The 8,719-nt window shown below is 34.7% G+C and overlaps 1 long non-coding RNA gene across 1 annotated transcript; it reads right to left on the reverse strand.

Annotated features, from left to right (window-relative positions):
- Nucleotides 1–6,236: 6,236 nt before the first annotated feature.
- LOC126742323 (uncharacterized) lies at nt 6,237–6,656 on the reverse strand. Its single transcript, XR_007662532.1, has 3 exons — nt 6,557–6,656; nt 6,423–6,497; nt 6,237–6,328 (listed from the first exon to the last, which is right to left on the reverse strand). It is a non-coding gene; the product is annotated as an uncharacterized LOC126742323 (long non-coding RNA).
- Between the last annotated feature and the right edge of the window lie 2,063 nt (nt 6,657–8,719).

The raw sequence follows: 8,719 nt of genomic DNA on the forward strand, positions 1-8,719 counted from the left end.
CAGTATTGGATACTTTCAGCTTGCAGGACCATCCAGTCTGTTTTATCAAAATGCATTCGCTGCTTTCGCCTTAAACCGAAATCGTATACCCCCTATATGGAAGATCTACCCTATTTTCGTATTTTACAATTAAAGTGTTTTTGGCATGTCACGTTAGACTATGCAGGTCCCATTAACATATCTTTAGGAAGATATCGTGGTTCCAAGTTGTCTAAGGCCTATATTTGCCTTTTTGTCTGCTGTGCTGTAAAAGCAGTACACATTGAGTTAGTACCCGACATGTCTTCTGAGGCTTTTATAGCGGCTTTTCGGCATTTTGTCGCTAGACGTGGTCGTTGCTCCGATATCTACAGCGATTGCGGTACCAATTTTATTGGTGCTAATACCCAATTGCATGACTTGTCCAAACAAGCATCTGAGCAATTAAAAATCACTTGGCATTTCAATCCCCGCTGCACCTCATTTTAATGGACTGAGTGAAGCTGCCGTTAAATCTGTAACCTATCATTTGTTCCGTGTTGTTGGAGATCAAATCTTAACCTATGAGGAGTTAAATACTTTGCTTATAAAAAATCGAATCGCTCTTAAATTCTCGTCCGCTTTGTCCTCAAAGTTCAGACCCCAACGATCTGGTTTCATTGACCCCCGGTCATTTTCTGACTTTAGAACCCCTTACTACTTGTCCCAGTCCAGACATGTCTTCTCTTAAATTGAACCGTCTCTCTAGATGGCAGCTAATTCAGCGTATGAATACCGATTTCTGGGTTCGGTGGAAGGACGAGTATTTGCATACATTACAACAGCGTTCTAAGTGGGTCCAAAACCCAAGTGAAATTAAAATAAATGCTTTGGTTCTCATATAAAATGAAACCAAGAATACAATGAATTGTAGTTTAAATTGATGAAATGTTGCTTGGTAGAATTGTAGAAGTACATCCCAGTAATGATGGCCATATACGAGTAGTTACGGTGCGAACACAGAACGGATAATTCAAACGGCCCATCGTAAAGTTGTGTCCCTTGCCGATAGATTAGCTTCATACATTCATACATTTAAATACCACTTTTGGTTTATAGTTTTAGGTTTAGAAATTAGTATCAAAATTGTTAATTTGGGATTTTTTTTTCTCTCTCTCAATTTAATTTTTTTTTGTACTACTTGGGTAGAAAATGGTGAAATATTAAAGTGGTAAATAAATGATTAATTTTCGCAATTTTTGTTTTAACTATTTAAAGTTTTTTGTAATATAAAGAAAAACGTCCGTTTTGGTGGGCGGAAAATGTCGCTGCAACAATTATTTCCCGCGTCTAAAGTTAAATTTTTATATTTATACATTGGCAATACTTGGTTGGCACCTGGATGCGCAGACGACTTAGCAGTCTTACGATTGAAGCGCCACCAGTCGTCTCTCTCTCCAAGTATATTAAAAAAAAATTCTCAAAAGGTAGTTCTTCGCAAGTTCTTTTTCGCAAAACTCTACATTGTTTTCAAGAAAATCTAATCTAAGTGAATGCTTTGAAACAAGCAGAATCCCGTTAAGTTCTCCAGAGGAAAATCAGGGATATTTGCGACACTCACATCCAGAAATTCCAAAGGTAAGGTGCCATTCATTATTTTTATTGCCAAAGTATACCCTTTTCGCGTCAAATCTCAACAAAAAATTTATCTTTTAATAGGAACCACCTTTTCGCAACACATTATGTAGGACAAAAAAGTGGCCGTAAAAAAGTATTGTTTATGTTGCTAATTAATATGACTGTATTATGATTTAGAAGCTCTATTGTTCATTCTGGAGGCATCTGTATTCTAGATGGTCCATTTATTCAGCAATATGGGCCAATTGGAGTGAGATCACTCCTAGCTGATGCGATGTGGGTTACAAAACCTTTGTATTTACAAGGTTTTGGTAGTAATTACAAGGTACCTTTGTAGTTTCAAGTGCCATACAGTCACTGACTATTAGAAGGAGAAGTACTCCTGTACAGCCAGATTTTTGCCTGACCAGCATTGCACCACCAGATTCAATAGCGAAAGGCTCAACAAAGTCTCTAGCGTTCTAGCTGGCGCCGTTCGCATGAAAACCGTTATGCTGAGGCATGCAAAGCGCTAGACTCTATCCAGTTGATTTTTTTTCTCTGTACATGGTCATCAAACGATAGCCCCTTACGTGAGAAGAGGTTTCACAATAGATGAATAGATCCAGTGAAGGATCTTAGAGAACAGATCCCAGGTCTTGCCAAAAGCCCTCCTGTAGGCCTGATGTCTGCTTGACCGTACCAGGAGAGTTTGGGATCTAATGGGACTCACAGAAATGGAAATGACTGAAGTATTGAAACTGCACTCCACCCAGAGACACAACAGGTAGTGTGCCAAAGTTACGTCTTCTCGTGTAGGTAGGATCTCTGCTTTTTTGGGGTTGAACCTAAAATTCCCCGAAAGCCACCCCTATAGCAGAGCTCTCATCATCGGACCCTGTATTGTGGCGCCGTCCTTCCCCTAGCAAAACATTACCTGGTCGTTAGCATAGGCCTGTGTGTATAGGCCGGGCTTGTTTAAATATTTGATCATGCTTCGCAATATGTGACCACCGGCGAAGGGAGGAAGGGTTTACTGAATTTTGATAAGGAAATAGGTGGAGCAGACTATCAAGTCATTTCTTAAACCTAGTGACAGTTTGACTAGCTGCTTTGTGCAGAGAAATCTGAGGGGAAAACCCCCACATTCCTAGTTAGGATGTAGGTGCGGGGATTCACAGGGTAGAGGTTTGTTGAATGTATCAGCAATTGAACCTAAGCCTTTAACAGAGCTCTGTTGAGATTACTCTCATTGAGCCTTTTGTATAGAACAGCAGTAGACGCTTTTCCGTGCTGTAGATTGGCCTACAGAAATTTTATTGGCACAGTGCACTATATACGATGTACATATAAACATAAAATACGTGCATTTACGATGAAAGGAAGAAATTCCTTTAAAATTGAGGCATTTCTTTCGACTTTTATTTTTTAGTCACATCGAGTAGTATTGTCGCTTGCACGTTTTTTGAAATAAAAAAATGTCTATTCAGAGTGTCTCAAGAAAGTCTCAAGAAACTATGACGTCAAAATTTTTTAAATAGAACACCTTGTATATTATGACGTTTTATAATTCTATGATATATTCCAAATACTTTTTGTATAGCAAACCATATGCTTACAGTCAATGGTTTGTCAAATATGACGTCATAGACTAACAAACATTGATTTCTTAGAACAGTCTCCAATTTGATAACCTACTTGATAACGGTTTATCATGCATTTGTGAGTAGAATTTTTATTTCACACATCATTTTTTAATAAAATGCATTTATCTGAGAAAGAACGAATTGAGATACTGATAATGATTGGTTTTGGAGACCGATACATACCACTATAACATACACAAAAAGAAGTCTGTAATCTATTTAATGCAACTCATGCTAATCGTCCTGTAATTATTAGATCCAGTGTTAGCAAAATTGAATTAAAATTCAGGGAACACCGCCATGTAAGAAATTTATCCAAAGGAAAACGTCTAAAAGTATCTGAAGAGGCTACGCTAAATGTTCTATTAGAAAAGGAGAATAATCCCCGTGTTGTGATTAGGGCAATCTCCAGAAACTGGCATTTATCAGAAGATTCAGTGGCAAAAATACTTTGTCTAAATAAACATTATCCTTATGAAGTACAACTGATACGTAAATTCGGTAACAAAAAAAGTATTATTTGTTATTATTTAGAATTTGTCTGTGTGTTAGTAGTGCAGTAGTAGACGCATTTAATAATTCTGTGGCAAGAAGTTAAAAGGGCATAACTCAAATTTACTCACTTTTCAGGATAGACGAAAGACTAGATTTAAAGGATATTAATTGATTGATACCTTTAAAATAAACGCTCTTTTAAAAAGAAAACATGTTTGCATAAGTCAAAATACGTATTTTTTAATTTATCCTAAAAATGTAAGTTATTTTTCTAAAAGTATCTGTGTTTTAAAAAAAAATGGGTGGACATAATTCAGAGATACATATAATCCTAGCCGACAAAGGGGCATAATTGGACCTTTTAAAAATATAAAGTGATTAACAGAATGTCAAACGAATCTAAATCGAGATAGGCCCCTTTTATCGATTTGTTTTTAAAAGAAATGAAACTCAGTATTTAAAACAACTAGACTTATTAATTATTATCATTTTATTAGAAATTCCGTTTTAAAAATCGTTTAATAAATTATTATACTTGATCAAGTACCTATTACTTATTACTAAAAAAGAACGTGCTGTTTAGCTGTCTAAAAAAGTTTTTGCTGACAGTATTAGAGAAACCAATCTTCAAATTTTTACTAGGTACGCACATTAAGACACAACAAAGAACATTAATCCACAACAAAAATATTTTTCTCAAAAAAAAGAGTCTTTTAAACAAACCCTATTAAGCCCGGTGCATGATTTTTTTCCAGCAGAAAATACAAACGAAACAATAAATGAAACAAACTAAACGATAGACGTATTCTTTTTAAAGCTAAATAAGTTTTAAACCAAAAAAAAACCCATAGAAGAGAAAAAAATTAAAAAGATGGGAAACGAACTTTAAACTTAGTTTCTAAGAAAATATTTAAAATTCTATATCACTATATTCCCGAAAAGTCCAGAAAATATTTTGTTGTCATTTTGTTTACAATAAACTTACCAGTTTCATTTTTATTCTTTATTTTATTACTAGACTTTCCTGCTAATCTTACTAAATTTAACCAGTCGCGTGGAACATGTATAGGAAAGGGTGACTTCTTTTTATATTTTTCGATTAAGGCATGGTCCGAGTCACACTCCATATGTGATCTGGTGTCAAAAATTTATGATCAACCCAATCAACCCCTGAAAATGCTTGTGGACTGAAACAAGATATGTAAACATGCTGGCAACATGAGAGTTTTTGTTCTGCCCACCGCACGTATCACTGTAGCAGATAACGTGATTTATCGATTCATCTAAATTTAATAAATATCGTTAGCTATTCGAGGCAATTTCGTTAGCTCCTCGACCTGCAATACCCTCGTGCCACATAAAATGAAAAGATTGATTGGTATTGCATTCGTGAATGGTGAGATTATAAGTGTGTAATTGCCTTTTATAAAGAACAGTTCCTGTACTTTAAGGTGTTGGAAGGACTTGCTTTAGGTCAAAAACTATGACTTTTAAGTTTGGATTATCCAAAGCTAATGCTTTATCGACTTTCTTCGCTTCAAATGCAGCTTCGGTTTCAAAACTCGAAGCTTTTCTTCCAATAAAATTTGGGTTTCTTGATCTTTTGCGCATTTAATCTGCATATTTAACAAATCACAGTATGAACAAGTGTCGTTACTGGGTTTTTTAAACTTTAAATTTAAACTGTCAACTATCTGATAATTTATATATTTTAAAAGATACTGGATTTGAAGTTTCCTCGGTGTATAGGTTGAACATTTTTGTTTTATTTAAGTCGCATGGCAAATACTTTTTCTCGGTATGTTTACGAGAATAATGTGATTCGTACGCAGGAAAGTTTTGTATGTGGTTAATGATAATATCTTTTCTCTCCTTTGAAATTTTGTGGACTGGTTGGTGCTTCCCTCTTTTATCAGAAGCAGGAATCCCGCTTTCTGAAGAAGACTTTTTTAAAATTACACTACGGATAAATTTAGTTGTTTCACCAAAAATATTTAAAAAGCATACTTGGCAGACTTGCGTTCGCGCATTTTTCGAATCAACGAAGTAGGAAACACTTTTTTCCCTATTTCTTTTGTTTAAGGTGTTTAACATTTGGGACTTTTTACTCTCTATCTGTAGTAGAGACGATATATACATAACTCTTCTATTGTATTCACCTATTTCCCAATATTCTTTAAATAAATTTATTCTAACTTCGTCTGGTATATTTATGAAGCATTTTCTTCGACAATTTTGTCTCAAAGGACGGGATTTCCTTTCAACAACCTTTTTTCCACTTTTAGAGGTATACTCTTTTCCAGAGTTTTTTAACAATTTTCTTGTTTTTTTTTCCAGCGTTTTCGTTGACTTTATTATTTGTACATCTTCGGCCTCGTTTAATTTACAACTATTTCGATCAACTTGCTGTCTATTTTGACCAATATTTTTTTTGTTTTCAGCTTCGTTTCTCTGCTTTAACTTCTTGCTACTCATGAATTTTATAGACGAACCTGATGCTTGATTTACTGTATTCGAGTCCTCGCTGTCGCTTTCTGAATTTTGAATGTAACACGGGTCTTTTAAGCTATCATCTGAATAATATGGGTTTTCAGGTTCTAAACAGTTAAAACCTGAAAGAAAAAAATGCTATAAAATTAGAATACCCTATTTAAAAAGATATATTTAAAAAAATATATATATAAATCTCTAAGCTTGTATACTTACCGGCTATTTCATAGATCGGGTTATTTTGTAGGCATTCGTTAGCTTGGCTATTTGTTTGAACTGGTGACAATTGAACTAAAAGTAAACGTAGAAATTAACTGTCAATTTAAATCCACTTCAGCTAAAAGCCTTACCATTTTGCAACTGGCAATATACTTTGGAGTCATCTGTTGGGAAATAGAAAACCGGTTTTTCATTGTACTCCTTAGCTTCGCTATTTGTTTGAAGTGGTGAAAATTCAACTAAAACCAGTAGCAAAAATATTACCAATTAATTTATTACCACCCTATTTTAAAGGCTTACCATTGTGTAACTTAAAATAGGTATACTTTGGGATTTTTTTTGGGGAATGTAAAACTTGCTGCAAACTGGAAAAAAGCTGATCAGTGCTGATATCTTTATAATTATTTATATATATATAAGATATATCTTGAGGTGTCTGTTTTATTTTCAACAACTTCATGAAATACTAAAAACGAGATAAGTTTGTAAAAAACTTCTTATACTTACAAATGCTTTAAAAATGTTCACAATTTAAATTAAGTTTACCTTGAGTACTTTCTTGGTCGAATAGCCTTTTAAGGCGCACATTGATTCTGCTATGGTTGTCATATTTTGTATTCTGCAAATTTAGGTCATTTTCTTTAAAAGATTCGTCGTTCCTAACATCTATATTAGTCGTCTTGCAAGCATCAATCATCTGCTGAGTTCGACTTCTTCTCATTTTGCAAACAAAATTATACGTGTTTCTTCGTTCAGATTCAGTTAAAGACTAAACATTACATAATAAACAAAATCGCCTGCCGCGAGAACACCCGAAAATGAATTACTTCCCAGAGGCGCACTAATAAAAAGCCATATCTCGAGCTAAATATATCTTTAACACTGCAATATGTAACTGACAAGAGGGAATTACCTTAACTTATGATCGGGAGAACGTGCCGGCCACTCGATTGCACCCCTTCTACCAATCTATCTGTTTGGAAAATTGTCATCTAAATACTGGCGTACATTACGGGCATAATGTGGGGGAGCACCATCTTGTTGCATCCAGATTCTTTCATCATACAAATCTGGATCGAACTGTCTCGTATATAAGGCACGTAAGACTGGAACTAGTTCATGTTCAAGAAATTCTAGATATCTTTCCCCAGTTAAAGTATCATTGAAGAATATGGGCCCTATAACTTGCCTGACAATTATGCCAGTCCAAACATTAGTTTTCTGGGAATATTGTGTATTAGTTTCCCTTACCCAGTGTGGGTTCTCGTCAGACCAGTAGCGACAGTTCTGCTTATTAACATGGCCATTTAGGGTGAATGTATCCTCATCAGAAAAAAGGATCCACTCCGAAGATATGCGATTTTCGTCAATGGCTTCATTCATCATTAATTCACAGAACTGAACTCTGCGATCTGGATCGTCTTCCAATAACTCTTGAACGGGTTGCATTTTATAAGGTCGTTTGTTTGCACTTTTTAAAATTTTTAGCACAGATTTATGATGAATAGAGTTTTCGCGAGCTACTCTTCTGGCTGCAGTTACCGGATTTTCTTCCATCGCTAACAATACATTTAATTGGGTGTTTTCATCGATTTTAGAAGACCTTTGTCTTGAAACATCCCTCACGTGCCCAACTTCTCGAAATCTGCTTTCAATTTTACTAACCGTACCTTGGTTAATAGGTGGCAAATCTGGATATTTCTGCCTGAATAAGTGGACAACCTCTAGCTGAGTACGACTTCTGTCCCCATAACCAATCATCATTAAGATTTCAATCTTATGGGATTCGGATAAATAAGGCATTTTTTCAATATAAGTTAACTTATTTAACAATTGGTTGAAATTCACTTTAACAGTGACACTACAACAATGTCAGGAAATGTCTCGATACCAATAAAATAAACAAACAGGCCAAAAATTTACCAACACAAAATATTTCGAGACTTTTAATAATTTAATGGTTTTTATTTTTTTTCGTATTTCTCCTTTAGATAATCACAAAAGTAAATAGGGCAATTTAATCAGGAAAAAGGACTCTTTTCAATGAGAGTTTAAAAAAAGTGCCTTTCCATTTGGAAAAAAAAGGTTGGGGTTAATTTGAACCCCCCCTGTAGGTGAAAAAATACAAAAACTATCTTGAAATGTAAAAAAAAAATAAACAAAAATCGACGGATCTCAGGAATTTTGCGAGATAAAATTTGATTAGTTTTAACTGAATTTATTCCAGTTAAAGTCACCACACTGTATATGTTGAGTTAAGACTTTATGCAAAAAAAAAAACGAATTATGCCCTT

The sequence above is a fragment of the Anthonomus grandis genome, chromosome 11 (genome assembly GCF_022605725.1).
Source record: "Anthonomus grandis grandis chromosome 11, icAntGran1.3, whole genome shotgun sequence".
Taxonomy (NCBI): Eukaryota; Metazoa; Arthropoda; class Insecta; order Coleoptera; family Curculionidae; genus Anthonomus; species Anthonomus grandis.